This window comes from Thunnus thynnus, chromosome 1, assembly GCF_963924715.1.
Source record: "Thunnus thynnus chromosome 1, fThuThy2.1, whole genome shotgun sequence".
Classification (NCBI taxonomy): Eukaryota; Metazoa; Chordata; class Actinopteri; order Scombriformes; family Scombridae; genus Thunnus; species Thunnus thynnus.
In genome coordinates, this window is record NC_089517.1 from 7,142,998 (window position 1) to 7,163,878 (window position 20,881).

At 40.1% G+C, this 20,881-nt stretch overlaps 1 protein-coding gene across 1 annotated transcript in view; it reads right to left on the reverse strand.

Moving 5' to 3' along the window:
- Positions 1-20,881, reverse strand: part of dbx1a (developing brain homeobox 1a) — a 37,673-nt gene that overhangs the window by 12,653 nt on the left and 4,139 nt on the right. Inside the window, exon 2 of the mRNA XM_067571170.1 lies at positions 7,867-8,007. The gene's annotated coding sequence lies outside the window, so the exon portion shown is untranslated. The remainder of the gene's footprint in view (positions 1-7,866; positions 8,008-20,881) is intronic.

Below are 20,881 nucleotides of genomic sequence, written 5' to 3' on the forward strand. Positions count from 1 at the left end.
ATAATGACACATATGTTCCAATTTTACAGCGTTCATTGAACTGGGACAATATTTCAAGGATTAAAGATGACAGAGCATGATAGGCTTGCTCCTGAGTCCAGGGATCACGGCTGCATTCACATGCAAAGACATTACACTACACACACACACACACACACACACACACACATTGAAGCTCATGTTTTTACTCCTCTTTCATATGAAAATTCATTTTTAATGACTGGCGAGCACAAAAAATGTCAATCACAATCAGCCGTTTCCCTCCAAAAATTCACAAGTTAGCTACGATAACGGCATTGACGGTGTGCAAAAAAACAAATTAATTAAAAGCAGTATCAATTCATGCGCTATTGCAACATCTGACAAAGAGAGCAGAATGAAGAGAGCATGAGAGCAAGAGACAGTTGGCAAGGGTTGCCAGTTGAGAAAGCTCTATTCAGTCTCCCCAAGGTCCTTCATACTCACAGAGATGACAAAGAGCACCAGTTAATTAGCAAGAAGTAGCATCTCAAGGAGGACTGTGAAGAAAAACCTCCATTCATTCTCTCTGCTCACCTCTCGCTTATGAGAAAGACTGAAGGGCTGCGGGGAGAGGGGGGGGGGTGGTGAGTGGAGAGCCCGGCTGCCTGCATGGGGCTGCCTTGCTTGATTTAATTTAGACAGTCATTCCTTTAATTTGCAAGGTCATTGTATCTAACTGGGAGTTTCTATTGAGGCCGGCGAACGAGTGAAGGCCTTGGAGTGCAAGTCAACGATGCCCCCCCCCCCCCTTTCTGTCTGCTGGATGAGATGCGGCCACGGAGGAGGAAAGAGGATGAGAGGGAAAGAATAAAGCGGAGAAGGGGGATTTGGAGAGAGGATGAAGTTTTAATTAAGGCACTTCTGCGTTTCTAAGCAGACTAATTTAGCCATAGTTCCTCACAAGTGTATGAGATGATTGAAACAGAGGTGAGGGAGAGGGCTGGAGGGGCTTAAAGTATCTTTTTTTTAGGGCAGTCTATATTAGATCTATTGTTCAAGAAGATCTGAAGTGACTGAATGTGTCATTGAAAAGAAAATAACAGTTGGAGAAAAAAAGACAACTTATCAGTTGGCCTACTTTCCCTCTACTGAACCAAAAAAAGATTCTACTTTGCATTTAGAAAATTCACCATCCCGTCATGCAGAGTTTGATCTCAAAATTTACAGTAAACCGGATGATTTTCGCTGAGAGAGAACATTAGGAAATCCAAGTAATGTAAAGACCTGAGGAATTAGCATTTACCACGGGACCAGGAGCAGAAGGGCAACAGCTTGCAGATAAATCTCTGATGGAGAGAACCTGGTTGGTTTAAATGCTGTTTTTGTTTCACTTGTTTAAATGGAGGCCTGATCAGAGCAAAGAACTCCCCGAGGTCCACAGGCTGAGGTGCAGACAAAGGTAGGCCCCGCTTGCACTCAGGTCCCTGAGGACTGAGGAATATGCAAAGCCCTGCACCTCCACACTGGAGCTGAATTTGAATGGCTTAAAACCAGGCTGCACCATAAGGAGGCAACATTCAGCGTCTTTAGCCACTTGGTTTTACATATAAAGGTTAGAAAATGTAAATGTATGACAGTGCCTGGGATGTAAAGGGTTTAAAAATGGAAATGCTAGTTTGTATAGTGTCACTGTTGGGAAAGAGGAAGGCTAATTAACAGTCAAACAAACAGAAATTAATGAATAACTGTAAAACTTTTTTTTTTTTCTCTCTCTCACACACACGTGACCAGGGAGGGAAAACAGAGTAAAAAAAAAAAAGAGAGAGAGAGTTGAGTTCATTGCCTGTGACAGACAGTGTCAATCAAACCGCTGTGTGGAAAGCTTCACCGCCCAGGTCTTTGAGGGCGCATTGACTCACTGTTCATCTTCACTGCACAGTTCTACGCTGCTGAGGAACAACTACATCGGACTGGAGCTGCATTCAAAGTGCCTGTTTGGCTTTTTCCTCTATTTTACTCAGCAGAAGACCCAACAGAATAATTTCCTTCTTTTGCTCTTTATTTCATTTGCTCTTTCATCCCTGGTACCTGTTTTGCTTTTTGATCTGCAGCAGTGGAGAAAATGGTACAATACCACTATATATATACTCCATTAGAAGTCAAATATCAGACCTTAAAAGTTTTAAGGCATAAAAACCAGAAAGAAATACTTCTTTTCAGAGTGTTCAGACAATAAAAATCCTTAATCTGGGTAAAAAGGACCCCAATATCTTCAATTCTGGGGATTTTTCTCTCCTTTTAGATCAGTTGGTGGATAACATGATCTTCTACAAGTTGAGTAACTTTTGTAAAATGCTTTAATTGTGTCATCAATTAATTATTTATTCAGAAGTCCAGATAATTTGGCCTTTTTCAAGCTTTTTTCCCCCACTTGACTCTCATGTTGAGTTGAGGGTCTGCAAGGCAACTAAAACCATCACATAAAAGCACAATATCTTCATCTAAAACTGGAAGTAAAGATCCAGTAGCTCAAACATGTATTTGTAAAGTATTTAGTAACTTAGTAGACGTACTTAGTGACCTCTGACCAGTCAGGTCCTGTTGTGTCAGATGGATTCTTCCTGCAACCAGGAAACTGCTGACAGAAGCCACAACAGTGCTAACTAGGGCCTTTAGAGATGCAGGCTAATGGTTAGCCTGCCAGGATAACATCACCATTTCAGCATCTCTTTCACATGTCAATAGGAAGGAAGACGACTGACAGAGGGCAGCACTTCTGTTTCCTGCCGCTGTTCAATCTGATCAGCTGTCAAAGAGGTTTACGGAGAGCATTACCTTTCAGATATGATATATATGATGAATTAGGGTTTATCTGACAGTGATGGAGATTTGTATCAAGTCACAAATATGAGAGAAATATAAACAGAAGAAACTAAGAAACACCACTTATTCACAAATATCTGATATTTAATTTGATGTCATTCCTGTAAAGTTAAAAGTCTTCAGAGATAAATGAAGCCTAACGGTGTTAACGACATGTCATGAATATCCAAAAAGCAGCATCTTGCCTACAATGGTCAATATGGAAATTTGGATTGTCCATTTTGTGAGTCATGAACGTTTGTAAGCATGAAAAGGTTGAGAGAAAGGCGAAGACTTTTTTTTAGGAGAAGTGTGGAGACTTTTTTTTTTTTTTTTTGGGAGAGAGAGAGGATGGTTTGAAGGGTTGTGCTCAAATCCCCGGAAAATTCAAAGTGAGAGAGTGGAGGGGGTGGATCTGCCAGAGGAGGAGGGTGGAGGGTGATGTATGGAAGCGTAAGAGTAAGAGTTTATTCACTGGCGTCTGAGGGAGCCTTTCAGAGCCACTGAGTGAGTGTCTATAGCGGGGCAATCAACCATAGGACTAGGAGGCTTTATCTCTAAAATACAACCCCACCTCCACCACCCCGCTCCACCCTTCAAACACACACACACACACATACACACACACACATATGCACACTGTCTCTCTCTCTCTCTCTCGCTCGCTCGCTCTCTGGTACCTGTGAGAGCCTCTCATGTGCGGCTAAGGGTGCCATTGAGGCAGACAGGAGGGAGAATGGCCCGTGAGGGACAAACAATCCTGAGGAGTCTATCATTCTGTGTGGTGTTGTCTTAGGCCTTGAATAGAGCCAGTGTGACCTCCCCACCACCACCACCACCACCTCCTCCCCCTTCTCTTTGCTCCATCTACCCCTCCTATATGCTGCCAACCCCTCTACCACCACCACCACCACCACCACCACCCAGCATCCCTAACCATCCTGCCAATATTGTCTGCCTAATTGTCAACTTCACTTGCACCAACAAGCGACAATCTCTTCCAGCCACATTTTTGTGACCAAAACATTACTTAACCCTTACATACTGTTCATATTCTGACCCGTGTCCCCTTAAAATTAGTCTTTATACCAAACTTCCTACCCCCCAAATCTATATTTCATTCATAAATACTTCATCATTCATTCATAAATTGGCGATTAAGCCTTAGTTAAGCTTTCCGAGAGCAGAGAGAGTGTATTATTTAAGTTTTACACTATTTGTTTATGGAGAAACAACATTCAAAATCACATTTTATTATGGGTATATGTTACCCAAGGCAGGAGAACACAATAGCCATATGAATTCAATGAATGTTATTGAATGTGAAGAATGCAAAATGTGCATCAGTTGCAATTTTTTTTTTTAGAGTTATGGAATGAAAATATTTCCATTTTTGTGTATTCTGGGTCACTTTAGGGGAAGTTATAAAATCTCAATCTAATATAATGGTATTTAGGGTGTTTTTACTGCCCTCAGATTTGACCCAAATAAGAAATTTAAGACATTTTCAACAAAACAATATTCTGTGTGTTACTGATGTAGACAGATTTGTGTTTATGTATTTCTAGCTATGCCAAGTGTTTATGATGTAATAATGATGTAGTGGAACGGCTTAATGCTGAAACATTCACTCTGTCTCAATTCCATACAAAATACCAACTCCACAAAAGTGTTTTTATGCAATTAGTGTACAAAACTGAATCACAGTTTTGTACAAACAGGAAATGATGACGTTAGATGCTGAGAGATCAATTAAAGTGTGACTCTGAATTGTTTCAGACAATCTGAAATTTTAAAATGCCACAGATTGGGGGCAGTTTTTTTTATTTTTTTTTTAGAGGTTTTATTGCTTTATTTATTTTTACTTTGTTAGTTTGTTGTCTGAGATGTCGCTGGATCTGTTGCACCATTTTTCACAATTTGTCTTTTTTATTTTTGCATTTTACATTTTGTCATTTGGCAGATGCTTTTATCCAAAGTGACTTACATGTGATTTACATACACATGTATGTCATAAATGTCTATGCTGCCAAACTACTTCACATAATTATTAATGCCAGTATCTACATTTAATTGCTTATTAGATGCTCTTTTTCTCCAGTCATTAAGCTGCAATTACATATAACACCAAATGTAAGGACTTCAAATTTGCCAACATAGAAGGATCAAAAGGTTTTAGGCTCTGGACATTCAACAGTTTTAATAATTTGTTCACTTACGCAAATGGTCATCTTGTCAGTGAAGAACAGGTCAGGATCATTAATATGTCTGGGTTATTACTTGTTTATGAAAATTACATACTTTAATTACATCTTAAAAGGGCGTTCATGTGAAAAACTATTTTAAAATGGGCAGATTAGATCCTACATGTGTTTCTCCCTGTTTTCAAGTGAAAAACAAAGAGATCACAATTACAACCAACATGTTTATGAAACCCCCAGTTACATTCAAAAGCTTCTAATGTGTGTTGCCAGTGTTTGTAAAATGATTTTTAATATGAATTCCTGTATGGTTAGGGAGAGATTGTGGTTATGGTTAAGTGACTAAATAAAACGCTTGGTTTGAGTTAGGGAAGCATTGTGTTTACAGCAAAAAACAAACACACACACACACGAAAAAAAACAAACATTATTTGCAGATTTGTGATGGGACACAAACTCTGGTCTCCTGCATGAAAGTTGAACGTGCTACACGCTCATCACCCAAAACCACGACCTCCACAACTTTACTTCAGGGCTTCCTACATAAAGCACACACCACTTCCTGCATTGGCACCGAACACTGGCACTGAATGTTATTTGTGATCTTTGGAATCGTCATATGACATATAACATAACATAATTTTTAGGATACTAGTCTGAAAAAAAGGCAAGAGGCTGTAACGGTGTGAGTGTGCTACTATGGAGAAACCAAGACACTGCACATGTCGTACTACTCTGAGGCACTCGGCATGCAAAGTCACTTGCAAGGTTAACAGTGGATTTTATTTATTTATAATCAGCATGATGCTACAAGCTACATTTTACTATGTGTGCTCACATTACTTGATTGGCTGATTTAGTGTGCTGCCAGCAAAATCAACAAGATCAAGTAAGCAATCTTCTCTCTAACTGTAACCAAGTAGTTTTAGTTGCTTCTTATGAATTAATAAGTTTTGTAAAGGTCATGATATCATTTTGAAAAGCACTGACAAACTACCTATTTTGTTCTGTGGAGAGGAGATCTGGAAATCTGGCTCAATCATTTCATAAAAGAGCAAGAGTAAGAAAAGGCAGTGGTGGTGTAAACGCTGAAAACGCCTGCTAACTAACCCAGCTAATAGTACGGACAGCTTCTGGGCACGTCTTACATCCAACCAATCCAATATTGCAATACTGTCACAGCATGCTTATTGCATTTGTTACATTATTACATTGGTTACATTACAATAGTCAGATCATATAACAGTCATAAAAACCTAGCCGGGTGCATTTTTACACCACCACTATTGTTGGCCCTCTCTAAAAAAGTCTCATTCTGCCTTTTCGCTTTAATGTAATGATTTAGTTCATGAAGTCATGTCTGAAGTCCAATTTCTGTCGGACAGAGACTCCTCCATTGAGCTCCGCTGTGTGGGAAAAGCAAGAGGACCATGACTTATTCAAACATATGGTCCTCTGATTGCCACTGCCTGATCTGTCTGCAGCATCTGTTGCCAAGTGCGCCACACAGACACTGTGACCAACAGCCTTGTGTATGTGTGTGTGTGTGTGTGTGTGTTAGTGTAAATGACGCGAAGGGAAGGCCAGGGGGGCACGCAGGGTGGGTGCAGGGGGTACAGGGAGGGCACGGGGCTGGTGGCCGCTGGGGTAAGGTGGGGGGTACGAGGGCAACAGAAGGGTGTAAAGAGAAAGGCAGAGAATACAGTCATTACCCACCCAAGGCTATTCCTCTCTGGCCCATTAGCTGCTGGCGGCCGTGACCAATTGGGTTTTGTCGCTCCTAGCAGGGTCATCCAGTGGTGGTCTGGGCCTTTTCTATAATGGACGCTCACTCAGCCGTCCTCACACAAAACCTTAAAGAGGGAAAGAAAATTCTCTCCCTGACTCTCTTCTCCTCTCCCTCTCGGTTTAAAAAGACCCAGTCAGGCAAGAAAGAGAAAGAGTGAAAAGTGATCATGAAAAGAGATTTGTTGCAATGTGAGGCGCGCGGGGAAGTGATCGTTTAGCCACACGTGGGGTGAAGGGACTCCATGGCGGTGGGTCTTGTTAACCCTCTTGACTCGTATGCCAGAAACCAAATCAAATTGTTCCGTGCTTCAAAGTCTGAGGACGTGGTTCCTTGTGGGAAAAGCTCACAACTTCACAACTGGCGGCGTGTGTAATTTTCAAAGTGGAAAGGAGGAATTTGAATGGGCCATAGCAGATTATCCAGTGTGTATGAACACTGATCCTTGAACTCGGTTAAAATGGTGCTACCGACACAGGAAAGATGTTTCTCTGTGTTTCTAGTTTGATTCGACGTCGTGGCTCGACAGAAACAGGTGCGAGAGAAGTGACGAAGGCTTGAAGTTAATGTTAAAAGAGCCTCAGAGGTATGAATTTTATTTATCAGAATTCCTGAAAGAAGTAAAGCTCCCTGTTCCGAGTAGATTTTCCTTACTGAAATGTTAGCTTAGATCATCTAAATCAAAGCATATTTTCATCATATCACTATTGTCGTATGAAAACCTCCAGAATTTCAAGTAAGCAAGTAAGTTCAAAGAATTTAATATTTCTCTAGCAGCTGAAAGATTCCAATTTTCTTAAAAATCTATAAAAACAAAAAGCTAAAACCTGTTTGTCTCCTCCTGAAATGTTCCAGATTTTGGAGATTTGACAATTGTGTGCACATAAATGTATATTCTATCCAGTAAGAGTTGTGTACGTCTGTCTGTGTGTGGGTGTTTTTTTTGTCCAGTCCGAAGCAGAATAAAAGGCCAGTTAGCCACCTAGCGGGCTACTAATTCTCCATGTCAAATACAATGGCTGCAATTATATGGTAATCAGTGTTGGTGGCTCATACCTTTCTGCTGCTTTCTGTGAGTGTGTGTCTGGCCAAGCTGCTCCTCAGGGAGACGGTTAGTCACGGCTTATTATTGACCCATTAGACACCCGTCCCACTGGCAGAAAGAAACCAGTCGGCTCACAGGCCGCGCTGCATTCACTGAACAACAACAACGAGAGAGAGAGAGAGAGAGAGAGACTGAAAATGAAGTTAATCATTTTGGTATCTAAGGATGTAATGAATGAACTCATAGGTGCCGGATTGTGATTCAGATCGTTATCTTTAAAAGGATCATACCAATGGTTTTACATGTTTTACATCATCACTAATCATTTTTACAAAGCATGTTGCTGTTTTTTAAGCATTTTAATGTATTTTTCTACCTTGGAGGAAGCCATTGATTTATCTGGAAGACATTAAAATTCAATTAGGAGACTTAAAATTTTGAAATCAATATGCATTTAAACTTCAAAACCACTAAGTGATAATTTAACTTTAACAAAAATGAACACAGACTTGTTTGGACTGTGATTGATTACACTCAAGCAAGTTTTTAAGAGTCTGCTCATTTATTTCTATACAGAAATTAATGGAAACCAATGGCTGCCCTGAACTGTAGGAAAAGTACATCTACAAATATAAAACTGTTCAGAGTGCATTCAAAAATAGTCAGAGGAAATGGAAACTAGATGGTTTGTGGTAAATGAGCTAAAACTTGCAAACACACTGGTCTTTCCACTCACACTTCCTGAAAATGCTGAACAATAGTTGCCAGATTTTTTGTTTAAAAGCACTTGTTTGTTGATTGTTTACTCCTGAACATCCTTTTTAAAAAAAAAAAGATTATCATGCAAAGCACATTCATAACATGACGTAAGCCTGTGAGGATCTTCTCTTTGAAAACATGTCCGCTCTTTGTCGTTTCTTCTCTTCGTCATATAATCGACAAATGTGTTGTTTTAATATAATCCCCCAGATCTGTCAACTCTGAAGCCTGCCCTCTGCCCCCCATCCCTCCACTCCTCCCACCCCACAACACACCCACACAGACCCCTCTGCCACCTCCTCTCCAGTCCCCACCCCTGCAAAGCAAAGCTCTCTTTGTTAACCTAATGTGCTTTTACCAGTTGCTTTCTGCCAGGGAGACATCTGCTGTGTGCAACCAGTCAATATTGTGAGGACAGTTCAAAGCGGCCAGTTCATTATCTGTGTCAGCTTAACAACCCGAAGGTAGCGGTCTAAGGGACACAAGGAGGAGGAGGAGGTGGAGGGGGAGGAGGAGAGGAGGGGGACACAATGTGTGAAGACACAATGGACTCCTCATTAACCAGTGATTTATCATGATGGGATGCCCAGTTCAACCTTTGCCCCCCTGCACACACACTCACACCTCTAGAAAGGGATCCTATTGTTGGAGAAAGAAGAGAGGACTGTGAAAGTGGAGTTGAAAGCGAAATGATATAGTTAAAAAGTCAAATGAAAAGTAAAAGTGAAAGAAAATCATCCGTAGCTGGAGTGTGTCCCATTTTTGAGAGTGTGTGAGAATAGATACCCGGCAAAAGGACCAAAACACTCAAACGTCTGTGCTTTTCTTCGTTTTAAAATAGTGAAACTAATAAAAAAAAGAAGCTGGTAGTTTGCTTCCATGGTTATTGCAACTTTTGCAACTTTCTTTATGCTTCTCTCGTTCTATTTTAAACATTTCACCATCAAGGACAATCTTTCAATGCACTTTTTGATTTCTCGGACCGCCACATCCTCTTGTACCAATCTGTGAGAAAAGTCGGCGCCCCTAATGGTCAACTTTATTAAACATTACACACAATCTGATTCACACCGTAAAAATCGTCCTTTTGCATCAGACACACCCTCCCTTTCCTCAGTCGGGCTTTATGAAAGTCAGATCTCCAGGTCATGATGATATCATACATGTCAGAGAGCCTCTAAAGATGCTCCATGCATGCATATGCAAGGAGATCATAGTCCGTCCTCAGCCGCTCTGCCCTCACAGAGACGGAGCCTCCTCTTGCACATAAAGGCTGTATAATGAGCGTTTAATGTATGGCTTCTCAAAATGCAAGAGAAAAGGGGAATATTCAACGTGGCCCATGTGGTGGTTTTGTAAAGCTGCTCCACCGAGGAACACACCCCTTTTCACTTTCTCCTTTTCCATCCTTTCCATGCAAACCCCCCCCACCCCCCCACCCCTCCACTCCACTCCATGCCTCCCTCCCTTTCTGAATCCATTTGCCTAAATCAATCTCACAGGAGGCGGTCGTGGATAATGTACCAGCCAGGGTTTGTAAACCGTTTTGTTAACAATGCATTTTGAAAAGAAAAGAGGAGGAGAGGAGAGAAATAAAGCGAGACACAGAGAGAGAGAGAGAGAGAGAGAGAGAGAGAGAAGGAGAGAGGGAGAAATGGGCAGAAGGGTGCTGAAAGAGGAACAGTTGGGTGGGTGTGGTGCGCTGCGCTGTTTCGGACAGGCCCTGTCGACTGGTGACACCCCTGTCCCATCTCCTCCTCCCTCGGCTAAAGCCTGCATCCGCCCAATTCGGTCCAGTCCTCGCTTTAGTCACACCACCTGCCTTCACCATTCTTCAACACATACCCACCCGTCCACTGACAGGACGAACAGACGGAATAAACCCCCGTAACTCAAGTCTCAACGCCCCTCACACACACACACACACAACTTAAGTAAATGCACGTATACACAATGACTGAGCTAGTGTCCCCCTTTATAGGATTATAGTGATCAATAAGGAGCAATGAGAGATGATCATGGTCAATTTCTCAATCATGTCAATATTCTGCTCTGTGTTAACAGGGGAGACAGAGACACATGTGACTTTTCCCCCTATTCTTAAAACTCACAAGGGAGCGTGTCAGTGATATAATGCTTATCCTGTTATTAATTATGGAAAAAAGTCAACATATATGAGCTTTAATTTATACGACCTTAAGCTGCCTTTCAAAGAATCATGAGTTAAAATCATAGCTAATAACCATAACACCAGATCAGGATAGGTTAACTTTAAAGTTCCTCATTTTTATTAGTATTTAATAAAGTTTATTAGTATTATTACCTCATAACTAAAATGAACAGCAAGAGAAGTTGGAGTAAAAAACAATTTCTTTAAGGCACTTTTTTAAATGTTTGTAATAATATTTCTGTGTGTGTCTGTCCCATCTTGCTGTGATCATATATATATAATTTGTTCTCAGGTTTCTCTTGCCAAAGAGATCTTGATCTTTGAGATTTCCTGAATGACTGACTGACTGACTGACTGAATGAATGAATCAATGGGATGCATCCCAGCCTTTTGCTTTGTGCGTCCTCCAACTTGCAAATTTGCAGCTTTGTTAGGAGTTTCTCTTGTTTATCATTTGTTTTCCACCATTTGCTTTGCTTGTGCAAGAAAAAAGTGAATGTAACGGTGTTAAGCTGCTGTTGGAGTTTTTAACACGCTCATGAAAGCAACATCAATTTATGACTGAAAATAAGATCTTAAAATTCCCCCCAAAATGAGAAATGGTCAAACAAACACACACTTGCAGACCAGAGAGAAAACAAGACCTCACTCCAACTTCTTAACTTGGAAATTTGACTGACAACGCAGGAGTTTTCGCTGCACACATACACACAAATATGGGAGTTGTGCCCATTTTGTACTCTTGACTACTGAGCAGCAGCGTTAACGGCTTCAGTGCTTTGGTCATGAGAAGGTGATAGCTGTTGAACCAGTGGAGAACACGTTTCAACTTTCTGGTGACAAATCTGTTTAAGCATTTAAATTTACCTAAAAGATCACCAGTTTTCAAATTAATTAATCTATGATGAGTTCATGGAAAAATAAACACTCACAAAATATATATGATCAGTGCAAAAATATACTCAACGCAATAATCATCTATATCATGGTGCTTTATAATGATGATTTAAGCAAAACGATTCCCATCCTTTCATTTTTCAGTTTTGTCTGTTCAGGCTCTACAACCAACGGTTCAACTGCTTCTCTACAAGTTAGTAGTGACACATCTTATCAGCAGGGACCTGTTTCTCCGTGTTCCCTACATCGGGCTACTTTGCCTATCAAAGCCCCTTTTAGCCTGAGGACGACTGGGCCAGTTTGACACCATATTCCCCCAGGGCCCTCTCAGATCTCCACCAAAGCACCCATTACTGGATCATAAGCTGCAGAATCAGGCTACACTGGACAGGAATCCCCAGAAGAGTCCCACGGATCGGGGCTGATTTGCAACATAAGCCCCCCTGTGATTGCCCATTAGCCCCTGTCCCCACTGACAGCTAGCAGGGTAGCATGTGTAGTTCTATCCAGCTCCTGCGCACTGCCATTGAAGGTTTGCAACCATTACGTTCCCTAATTGGCAGTGAGGTGTATTAGGAGAGGTCGTGGCTACGGGGAATTGATAGTGACATCTGATCTGATGTCCACTTAAAATGAAGACAATGTTGAGTCATAGAGTCCTGACAGAAGAGTATTCCTCTGGGATGCTGCTCAGGATCTGATGATTGATGGGTTATTATAATACAAGCCCCGTGTGTCAAGACTGATTTTCCTCTGTCTGTTTTCTTTGGTCCAGACCACAGTTAATGTTTTTACTGTATGGCAGTTTTATGTTTGGTTCATTTATGTTTATACTCACCAATTAAAAGTGAGCCAGGGCTTGTGAACAAATTTTTAGGGTCTCAAAACTAACTTACCGAAATAAAGTATTTTTGGTCACCTGTATTCCTGCTACAGACGAGATATCGGCTCATTTTTAATAAGAGCACTTGAAGAAATTTTGAGATTTCACACACTATTGGTAAAATGCTGATCTCTCATTAATACTGGGAGCATATACAACGTTCAGACATATTTGCTTTTAAATATTTTAAAGAAAATAGGTAATAAACATCAACATCTCCTTATATACTAGTGTTAGTTGAATATGTTGTCACTCCAAACTGCACTGTAGTTCTTTTGGAAGGGAAGCATTTTGGTGCAGTTTTTTTTTGAGTTCTTCTCTGGTCAAATGAATCAAACAATGAGAAGATACACTCTGGAGGCCAGAAAAAGTCAGCGATTATACAATATGGCCATTAAATGAGAAATAATAACCATCTACTAAACTAAAACTAAGATAACAGAGTGAATCATTTCAGAGACAACGCGTGGCTGTATCATTTTGGAGGTGCACCAGGGAAACTCAGCTGACCTGTGGATGGAAAACAAGTGTGTTGCCATGTACTTAAATAACCAGGTTGCTGTTGGCTTTCTGCAGTAATCTGATCTCTCAAATGCAATGTAAACAATAAAGATGATTTCTTGGCCACATATAGAGTAGGTGTGACCAAGGTTTATAATGTGTTTTACGTGTACAAAATAACACTGACAAAGACTTCAAACAGAGGGATGCATCCTTGTATTAAAAATAATTTTATTTAGAGTCTGATTAAAATAGACACTGACACCAAGTAGCCTCTATAAGTCTATGTGAGTCAGTTTCCACAGCTGAACAGTTTTACTATTCATGAAATTCAGACACATTTGTGCTATTAGGAAAAGCTGTTTCTTTACTTTGCTGTCACTCCAAATACTTTGACAATATATTTTGGCTTTTATAGGAAACATCTGAGAGAGGTTGCACACAAAGTCCAAAGTACTTTTTCAAGATACATGTTTGCTAGCTGTAAACCATGACTGTTATGTTATGACTGATACTATTAAAGCAGCAAACACAACTGATTTATCTGTTCAAAACTTTGCAGATGCATCAGAGACCACAACGGATCCACTCAGAGCTTCTCCAACCACCCACAATCAGTCAGAACAAAGCGACACATGAGCCAAGCTTGTCAAGTTTGTCTGCTTGTGGTCTACAGATCAGAGCGCACCGACACCGAGTGTGGTCCATCAACAGCTCTTCCTAATCAACCCCGTTGCCCCCTGCCTTTTACTCGCCAGCCCTCAACATGTCTCGCTGTGTTTACACACGCTGATTAGTTTGGTAAGTGTACAGAATGTCCCAAGGACGGTGATCTCTGAATCAATGTGCCCCTGAGTCCCATCCTTTATCTTCCCATCCCTCTGTCACAAAAGCCAGAGATCCTCTTGGAATCAGGGAGAGAAATTAGGGGATCAGAGTCGGCCGACTCCTGAGCAAACAGACTGAGCTAATGGACCAGCCGCTTTCTCCTCCCCTCAAATTATTAGCGGAGCGAGGGAATGTAGCCAGTCCAGTCATGATGATAATGCTAAAGCTCGCTAATCCTTTACACACACATGCTGGCCTCACACTCTCCTTGATACACACACGGCTACCGGGGTAATCACTCCACCACCCAGGCAGTGGGAGAGGATGGGAGAGCGCGAGAGCAAAGGAATGAGACTGAGAGTATATACATACACATGGCATGGTTCCCAGGAGTCTAGACATTGTCGAAGGTTTTAGAGATGTGAGAAAAATTAGGAGAGGATCCTGCACATGGTTGGAAGATTAAAGCTTTAAACATAGCTTTTATTTATGCAGGCCTCAACTTGACATAAGTGTCATCAAACTCTGGACAGTATATGGGATCTCCATTTTTTGTGGTTGAGGCCTCCACGGCGTCTTCATAACTTTGAGTCCTTGAATTTTCATCAACTAGAGCTTAATAGTAATCGAAAAGTCTTTGAAGACTCTATAGGGGGAAACTTGGCACACATGGGAACACACAGGTAACCCAATACAAACCCCTGAAAATCTTCCCCCTCCTGTCCATCAACACATGGAGGCCAGTCTCCTCCAGGTTTAGGTTAGCAACAGCTGGCTAAAGCAGAATATGCTAATGCCAGTTCTTGGGAGGAGTACTTTGGGCTTATGAGGGATTAGCGCTTGTTGGCCAGCCCTGACTCCCTGCTGAGCAAGCACGCTAATACAGGTGTTAGTAAACTGGCATTAGACTCCAGCTAATTAGCTTCCATTCACCGAGTGATTGTCCAGCCAGCTCTGCCATTTGTAGTAGTGTTTGCTCATCGGCAGGGAGGTCTCTGTGCTGTGGTGGGTCCGTCATGATCTGACATGATCTCCCTTCTTCCTTCTTTCAGTCTCCCTGTAGGCCACTGGACAGCAGGGCCCATCCAAGAGACAGACTCGGCTTGTTCTGTAAGAGCCAGAAGCCAAGAGATAGGAACAGAGGAGAGCCAGCAGCATCACACTGAGGCAGCGCCCACAATAATTTGGCCTCCCAGGCACACTAAGCCATTCCCTGCCACCAAAAACAGTCTTGTCTATTATAATGTGATAAAACTTTCAGAGGACAACTCTCAATCACCTGAAACTCCCTCTGTGCTAATTTATTTGGTCTTTCAATTTAGTCAATTCCACTATATAGGTGTTGACATTAAAAAATAATTCCAGTTTATTACAACTTGGATCATATTTTCGTAGTTATTCCTGTGATAATCTGAGAGCTGAAACTGGACTTCAGGGTTTCAGAAGTAAGAAAGTAAGAAAGTCAGTCTAAACTGTGATACATGTAAACAACAGACAGTTTGGGTAATAATTTTACCCTTCGCCTTTGGCTAACATGGAGGTTTGCTTAAAACCAATGGTCTGACTGCTTGTGTTGCTTGTTCTGCTTGACCTCTTTTTAGCAATAACGTCACACTCCCAGATCTAAACAAGAGAAATTACAATATCTGTACTGTGTGATGAGCTATACAACAACACAAAAATGTGATCAAAAAGAAAGCTGGAGGCAACATAATAGAGCTTTGCCCTGCTAAGATAGAGCAGATATCAATATATACACACACAAACACCACAGTATGGCAAATATAATCAAATTTATGTTCAGCACAACTCTTATGTTTTTTTTTTTTTACCATGGACAAAACTGTTAATTACAATTACAATTTATTATCTTTTTTTTTTCCTTGCGAAAGTAAAAACAATAATATTGGATTACTGTCCAGCCCTCCGTTTAACCAGACTTTAAGTGTTAGTAGAGAACAAAGAAGAGATTTGAGTCATCTTATTATTATTCTGGCATTTCACTGTGGTGGATTTAAAATTGATCAAAAACTTCTTGTACAATCAGACACAGACATTCAACTTTTTGATTATCAATTAATCTGTTAAGTCATCTTTTCAAACACAAGTGCCCAACATTTGATGGTTCCAGGTTCTTAAAATTGAAAAATTATTGCTTTTCTTGGTCTTACATTATTGTAAATAGAATATTTGGGGGTTTGGGATTGTTTGTCGGACAAAACAAGATGTTGGATGATGTTGATTTGTGCTCTAGGATATTGTGATCGTAGTTTTTCATTGTTTTCTGGTGTTTTATTGAACTAACGATTAATCGAGAACATAATCAACAGAAAAACTGATAGTTAAAATAATTGTTAGTTGCTGTCCTAATGGACATGTAATCATCATTCTTTTCTAATTTCTTGGCAAATATTGTGGATGATGACTGTTTGCATACATCTACAGCTGATCTCTGTCTATATTTCAGTTATACATTAATTTATAATAAAAAAAACAAAAAACAAAATAACCCCACACTATTAAGTGTGATTGCCTTCAATTTTGAGTCTTTTTAAATGGGACACAGAGTTCATAAAAACATAACGCCAGAAACATTTTTCAACCCATAGACATGAAAAGCAGCATAACTGGAGTTGACACTGATTTGATGACATTTCCAGTATTTTGTCCTCCAGAGACACAAAGGTGTTGCTCAAATTCAATTTCTGCAAACAGTAAGATGTGCTAGGTCTTTGCGCAAAAAAGTAATATACCATTTCTGTTTATTACGATAATTGCTCCATGTTTGCATGTGTGATGGACGATTAACCGAGTATGAATATAGGAGGTGGACAGGAATTGAAAGATGGGTATTACGTGGCCTTCACTGATGCTGGATGTGGGAAAGAGACTAAAGGTTAGTTGGTTGACATTCCCGAAGCCGTTCTGCCGGGGATGTCGGCAGTTCAAAGCAGTCATTAAGCCTCAACCGTCCTGCCACAAAGGAGAGATTTAAGACAGCAAATAGATCTGATAGTGAAAACTCAAAGCCAAACAGAAATATCCACTAAGAGGCTTTGGTGCATTATGCTTTTACTACCCCATACAAGACCGTACAGATTTAACTGTTTCAAGTTTAATATTCTCCTGGGAAAGTCTGGTCGTAATTGATCATCTGCCCGTTTCATGTTACCCATTGAGAATTTGATAAGTAAAAACCAAATACAGATAACTAATCATAAGTATCGGCATTTCATAGAGTCACAAAGCTCTTAAACTCTGCAAGATCATACTTGACTGAAATCAAAGAACATATCGACTAACTATACTTCTGAAATATGTTTAACATTGAAAAAGGGATTGTAAGCCTTGAATAGTGTTAGCATAACTTTCAGAGAAAAAGCAATCTGATGTCAATCAGCTGAATGACTTTAACAAAGTGATGCTGATGAAAAGGACTCACAGGCCAATACACATCCATTCAGACTGTGGGGTTTGCAGCTCAGCAACAGAACAAAGGCTACTGTACACTTAAGTGAGGAAACAGCTTTCAGGAGATGTGACACAATGACATATTTGTGAAAATAACAAAAATGGAGTTTGATTTCAGACTTGTTGGTAAATGGGTATAAGGGAGTGATGATCAGCAATTTGTGTCACCATCTCCTTTTGTCGTGTACTAGTTTCGGTCTCTGTGCTAACATATGGTGGTGAACTCTTATGTGAATGGAAGTTATTTTGCTGAGCTTGGTGATGACCAATTAAACTTTTTAACAGCATCAAAATTTATTTGCTCATCTTTGTCACTCTTTCAGGCCATTTCTTTTGGGGGCTTTCTGTGAATTTTTGCTTTTGTAGTTTCATAAGGTTTCCTCTTTAATCCCCATACAACATCAGTCATCTAAATAAGCAAGAAATAATAAAAAGGTGCAGCCAGGTGACCCGGCGACATTTACAGTTTTGTCTCTACTTCAGGTATGCTAGTCTGACTCAACAGATGTGTACTGTTACAATACTCCTCTCAATTCACCAACTATTGTTTTCTCTGCTTCCTTCGTCTCTCTTTTGTGTTCACTGTTGGGGTTTTTCCCCCTGTCAGAAACAACCACAAGCACTTGTGCTACCACACCACTACACATATACTACAGATGGCAAATTTTATGTCACGCAGATCCTCGAGGCCACATGGATACGGAACGTGTTATAAAACTATAGACAATTGGTTTAAGAAATTCAAAACCCAGGAGTTTTCTTTTTTATGTACCTCAGGATGATAATGGCTTCTGTCAGACTTTTTTTTCCCAGCGCTGGATTAGAGTAAGCAATGCAAAACTAGTTTGTTGTACACATTGCTCTCTCCTTTCCATTCTTCACATATTGCACAGTCAGCATAGGAGCAGAGAATATATGAACGCGCAGGTAAAAAATTAAAAAAAAAAAAAAAATCACAACAACAAAACAAAAAAACATTTGTCATTCATTTCATTGGTCACTTCATGTCTCTGTGTGAAAATAATCCCACAAACACCTCAAAAAGTTGTGGGACGTCCATGCCTTCTTATTTATTTATGGAATTTGTTAAGCTTGAAAAACAGTTTATTTCAAGCTAGATTTCTTACTGAATTATGGTAATTAAGAAGGCTCATTTAAATGCTCAAATGAAGGAAATGTAAAATGGATACAAATATAAGACAACTAAATGACAAACTCATAGACAGATAAATAGACAGACAGTATGCTAGCTAGCAGCAGGTTAGCCAGATGTGCAAGTGTAGTCTTATCTCTACCTGCTGGGAGCTGCCAGGTCCCCCAGACTCTTTTTAGGATCCTCTATTGAAAAACAGTAATAATCTATTTGCTCTTTTAATGAGTGCATTGTTCCTCAGAGGAGGAAAAGCAGGTCTCATTGCTGCTTAGCTGCAGCTCTTTGAGCAGGGAAAGCTCCTCTGAGCACCACTGGTACTCTGCTTTGCCTCCAACATATTGTGAAGGTCTGAGCCTCAAGTCTGAGCCTGTAACAAAGCTTGAGGAAGACTCAAAGCCTCTGTCCTACTGTGGAGTTACTTTATTGTACCTTTTTTTTTTTTTTTTTTACAGCTGATCAGAGGATCTGGCAGCTGGTATGGCCTTTTAACGCCTTAAACTTTTGATTTTCCCTTCAAAAAAACTTTAAAGTTGCTTTACATTGAGAAAAAAAAACTGCTTCAATACTTATATATTTTTTTGTTTTTTTAATTTTATTGATGTTCATTGCATATAATTTGCATAATAATATAATCAATTGTAACTATCTATATATGAAAAACCAGTGAAAATCTGATTATACCTCGATAATATATACAAATTTGCACCATGCCTGCCGTGTAGTTTACAAAGTGCATTTTCTCTCATTTCTCTCTTAAAGAAACATTTCTGGCCTGCTCTGATTGAAAGACCACTGTGTTTACAGGAGGAGACAGACATTTTTCGGTGCATGGGGACATAATATCCTGGTGAAAACCAGCCTGAATCAATCTCCTCCTTTAAAAAAAATTACATTTTTCAGTAAAGCTCAACCAGTCAAGGCACATTGCCGCCCATCTAGAGCCTGGTTCTGCTTGAGGTTTCATCCTGTTAAAGGAAGCTTTTGCCAAGTGCTTGCTCATGGAGGAATTGTTGGGTCTCTGTAAATTAAAGAATACAGTCTTGACCTGCTCTATGTGAATAGTGCCCTGAGATAACTTTTGTTATGATTTGGCGCTATATAAATAAAATTGAATTGAGTAAAAATCTGTAAAAATCATAAAAAATCATGAGCCTCATGTCTTCTATCTGTATCTGCTATCCCCAACACTTCATTGAAACCAAATTATGTTTTCAGCTAAATAAATCAAATGAAAAAACTTTTTTGCTGTTCATAAAAATGACTTGACTTTATGGACACTGAAATATTCATGGATCTGTCATCATGTGGACAATAAAACACATGAAACATTGCAGATTAATTACTATTGAAATGTATGACAATAAATGGATATCTGAGCAGAAGGTCACAGAGAAGCAAAAGGCATCATCTTGACTATTGTTCACACCAGCTGCATCAGTAGACACAGCAACAAATAATGGCAACAGTCGGCTCTAATGATGGAGGCCTCTCTCATAACACACACACACACACACATCATAGGTACCATCGAACCCTGCATCTTGATCAGACAGTGCCTCTCTAATTGAGCTAATCCCCACTTCAGGATCAGTGCTGTCCCCCGAGGTCTGACCCTCCACCCCTGCCTGTCTCCTGCTCTCACTGTCTCAGCTCTCAGCTTAAACCTCCCATCCCCTCTGTGGCTCATGTGGACTGTAAAGCTGTTTATTGGGAGACAATGGGCAGCAGATTGTGCTGTCAGGCTCCATTAATTACCATCATTAGCATCACACTCCAGAGTCTGTGGAAAGGGGGTCCTAAACCTTAAGCTGTGTTTGAGTGTGTGTCTGTGTATCTGTGTTTGTGTGTGACACATGTCTACATTTAGGCATGTGTGTATATTTGTGTGTTTCATTTGGAAATATGCCTAGAATGTAATTTAGTCTGAACTAGTTTTCCAGGAGCAACATGAGGTAATTTAATATTATATAAGAAATTTCATGTTTCCTGCATTGTAATCTGTCATACCTTAATATCTACAGAATTTCAGCATCTGCTTCAGTGAAATAAAAAATAATTCATTCTCTGGGAGTGTAACAATCTATCATGTGGCACAATATATCATAATAAAAAAATGTGTCAGTATGCAGAATGGCTGAATAATAAGCATAATTGATCACAAATCAATCACAATTTTAATTAAATGTGATCTCCTGAAATCTGCTACTTTTGTTAAATGCCCTAGGGCACAATCATCATTTAACACTTTGAACTGTCAGAGCTCTCAACTGCTGTCTGAAAGTGGTAACAAGCTCAAATTCTTAAAACAAACAAGATGTTTAAATTGCAGTTTGTGTCCAACTGAGTTCAGACATTTTGTTATCC